The 3,955-nt window shown below is 40.2% G+C and overlaps 1 non-coding gene across 1 annotated transcript; it reads left to right on the top strand.

The window, feature by feature from the left end:
- Positions 1–201: 201 nt before the first annotated feature.
- On the top strand, positions 202–308 carry LOC148580655 (small nucleolar RNA R71). Its single transcript, XR_015895755.1, has one exon. It is a non-coding gene; the product is annotated as a small nucleolar RNA R71 (small nucleolar RNA).
- The last annotated feature ends 3,647 nt before the right edge of the window (positions 309–3,955 follow it).

Here is a 3,955-nt window from a genome sequence, read left to right on the forward strand (position 1 = left end):
TTGTTTAGCTCCATCACTCCTCTAGTGTTGCCTCTTTCAGAAGCATAGAAGTAGTCATTCTCAACTACAGTCTCAATGACATCTATGGCTTCTTCAATGGTCTTCTTCTTGTTCAGAGATCCCCCGGATGAGTGGTCTACTGCCTTCTTTGATTCATAAGAAAGACCTTCATAGAAAATGTGCAGCTGCACCCATTCATTGAACATATCTGGCGGGCATCTTCTTGTCAAGTCTTTAAATCTCTTCCATGCTTCATATAGAGTCTCACCATCTTGCTGCCTGAAAGTTTGAACCTTAGCTCTCAACCTGTTAATTCTTTGAGGAGGATAGAATCTCGCCAAGAATTTGTTTACCACATCTTCCCAGGTTGTTAAGCTCTCCTTCGGGAAGGATTCCACTCATTTAGATGCCTTGTCCTTGAGTGAGAAGGGGAATAGAAGTAGTCTGTAGGTGTCAGGATGAATACCATTAGACTTCACAGTGTCATATATCCTCAGGAAGGTGGTTAGATGTTGATTGGGATCTTCTTGAACACTTCCTTCGAATGAACAATTGTTCTGAACAAGGGTAATGAGCTGTGGCTTTAGTTCAAAGTTGTTGGCATGTATGGTTGGCTTTTGGATGCTACTTGTACAGTTTCATGGGTTTGGATTGATGTAGGATCCTAGAACTCTTCTCTCTTGCCCAGCATGATGCGTTGGACCTTCTCTGCCATGGTTGTGAGCCTCTTCTTCATGCTGGTTCTCCATATTCTCATCCATGTCTAGTTCAAAGTACTCTTCCTCTTCCTCAGCACCAACTACTCTCTTCCCTCTTGTTTCCCTCATTAATCTAAGGAAGGTCCTCTCAGGTTCAGAATCAAAGAAAGTTGAAGCCCCGCTTCTTCTACCTGTCATATAACCAACAAGGCAAAAGCAAGAAGGGTAGATGCAGACAGTATTTTCTGCAGAAATGCTGTTAGTGTGAGTGATGTAATATATCAAATAGTTAGTGGGTCAGTGGACCAAATAGTAAAAAAAATGATATGCAGATAGCACTACAAATGGGTGAGAGGTAAAGGGAAGGAAATAATTAAAACTGAAAGTAAATTACTCAGATGGAATTAAATCAAACAAAAGAAAAGTGCTCAATCTAGTTATCCACCAATTTAATCATTGTTGATACAAAATCAATCCTCGGCAATGGCGCCATAAACTTGATGCACGGAAACTTGTCTCTCAACAGATTTCCCTCGGTAAGTATACCGAATTGTCGTCAAGTAAAAACTCACAATAGAGTGAGGTCGAATCCCACAAGGATTGACTGGTCAAGCAACTTTAATTGGAGGAATGTTCTAGTTGAGCTAAGCAGAATTTGATATGAGAATTGCAAAAAATTAAATGGCGGGAAGTAAATGGCAGAAAATGTAAATGTCGGAAATAAAGAGCTGAATATAAATGACGGAACGTAAATTGCAGAATCTTAAATGGGGAATGGGGAATTTAGCATGAAAGTAAATGGCAGAAACTAAAGAGAATGGGTAAGATCAGAAATGGGGAATTCGTTGGGCTCAGGAGATGTTGCATTCTCCAGATCAAGTTCATTCTCATCTCTTCCTCAATCAATGCATTCATTGATCTCCTTGGCAATCTTAAGTGATTGAATTCCAATTCCTTGGTAACTCAATCTCTCAAATCTTGATCAATAGCCAATTCTTTGGTCTAATTGCTCATGAGAAGAGATGAGGTGCGGTCACTGATTATACCACATGTATTTCCAAATCAAAGTATAGGGAGAATTATATGTCACCATATCCACCCAAACCCCAATTTGGTCTAACATGAGAAAACATTTCTAGCATGATCTCTTCATTCCTCTTCCAAGGTTCAGAAGAGATCCAAGTATGAATAGTTTCTTTTCCAAGACAACTATCCAATTGGATGAAGATTGAAAGCTTTCAAGTAAAATCAAGAAAAAAGATAGAAGAAGAATAATGAAAACTATTATTGATCCATCAAATTACAACAGAGCTCCCTAACCCAATGAAAGGGGTTTAGTTGTTCATGGCTCTGGGAATGGAAAGCAAAGATGGAGAGTACATTCTAAAGTAAAACTAGAAGTTGCAGAGAAAGTAAAATGATACAGAGAGTAGTCCTCTCAATCCCCAAAAGCTCATCTCTAGTTCAAAACTACCCCTTATATATATTACTCTTCTAATCTTCCAGTTGGCTCTTCAAGTCTTGGATATGGGCCTTTGGATCTTGAGTTGAAGCAGTTTGGAATCTTCAGTGGGCTCAGCTTTACTTGCAGAGAAAGTGTGAAGTAGGCATGGGCTTTGGCTAGGACGTTAGTGGCGTTAACGTTAAGTGAAAATGTGGGTTCGAGAACGTTAGTGACAATCACCTTTTGCACTAACTTTCCTAGCCCAAGATGAGTTACGTTAACTTCAACGTTAGTGGCACTAACGTGACCACTAACGTTTCCTCTTGATCCATCGCGAGCGTTATTGGCGTTTACCTTTGCCAATAACGTTGCCCTTGGCCCCTTCATCCCTACGTTAGAGTTCACGTTCGTGTAGCTAACGTGACTCTTAACGTGGGTATGCCTCAACTTCGAGAGCGTTAGTGACACTTACCTTTGTCACTAACGCTCCAAACACCCTTCTTCCCACGTTAGAGTTTACGTTACTTAGGTTAACGTGACTTCTAACGTGGTAGTGATAGCCATCTCCAACGTTAGTGACAAAGGTGAGTGTCACTAACGTTGGCTCATCATTCCTTTCCTCCACGTTAGCTTCCACGTTAATGCAATTAACGTGGCAACTAACGTGACTAATAGAGGCTTAGTCCAATGTTAGTGACAAAGGTGAGTGTCACTAATGTTGGCTTTTCATTGCTTCTCCCACGTTAGAGTTCACGTTAATGTACTTAACATGGCTAAGTGTGCCCCTCTCCCTAATGTTAGTGGCATTCACTTTTACCACTAACGTGGAGCTTTACTTTTCTTCCACGTTAGCTTCCACGTTAACGTAGTTAACGTGGACACTAACGTGGGCTATGATGGCTCACGAAAGCATTATTGGTGTTCACTTTTCTCATTAACGTTGTAAGCTAGCCCCCTTTCCACGTTAATGGTCACGTTAGTTGGACTAACGTGGCATCTTCCTTGCTTTCTTTGTCCTAAAATCAAGCAAATAAAGTGCATCAAAGGTAGGTTCTAACCCATGAGATCATGTATCATTCAATTTATCATTCAATTCATGCATAATTCTCATGAAATCATATAAAATTCATAATGTTTGTTTGAATCAAGATGTAAATGATTATTTACCCAAAACTTGCTTATTTCCTAAGAAAGTGCATGAAACTACCCTAAAACCATAAAGAAAGGTTCAGTGAAACTGGCCAAAATGCCCTGGCATCACAGACAAAATCATATAGTTGCATTCATACACATAGGTTGCATTGCATAGTATGAGTCTTACTTTTCCTACACATTTATTTTATCTCCTTAAGCTAAGCATGAGGACATGCTAATGTTTAAGTGTGGGGAGGTTGATAAACCACTATTTTAAGGTTTATCTTGTGTTTAATTGAGTGGTTTCATCAAGCCTTTACCTACTTATTCATATGATTTGCATGATTTTATAATCCCTTCCTAGTATTGTTTTATGATTGAAAACTTGCTTCCGAAAGATCTTTAATTAGTATATTTTAATTCTCTTCTATACCATTCGATGCCGTGATCCGTGTGTTAAGTGTTTCAGGCTTTACAGGGCAGGAATGACTTAGAGAATGGAGAGGAAGCTTGCAAAAATGGAAGGAACACAAGAAACTAAGGAGATGACCAGCGAACACCGACGTGCGCGCATGGCTCACGCGAGCGCGCGGAATGGAGAAAATTGCAGCGACGCGTACGCGTGGATTGGATTCTGCACAAATAACGCGAACGCGTGGACAACGCGCTCACGGGACAA

The sequence above is a fragment of the Arachis ipaensis genome, chromosome B10 (assembly GCF_059453495.1).
Source record: "Arachis ipaensis isolate K30076 ecotype BB chromosome B10, ASM5945349v1, whole genome shotgun sequence".
Classification (NCBI taxonomy): Eukaryota; Viridiplantae; Streptophyta; class Magnoliopsida; order Fabales; family Fabaceae; genus Arachis; species Arachis ipaensis.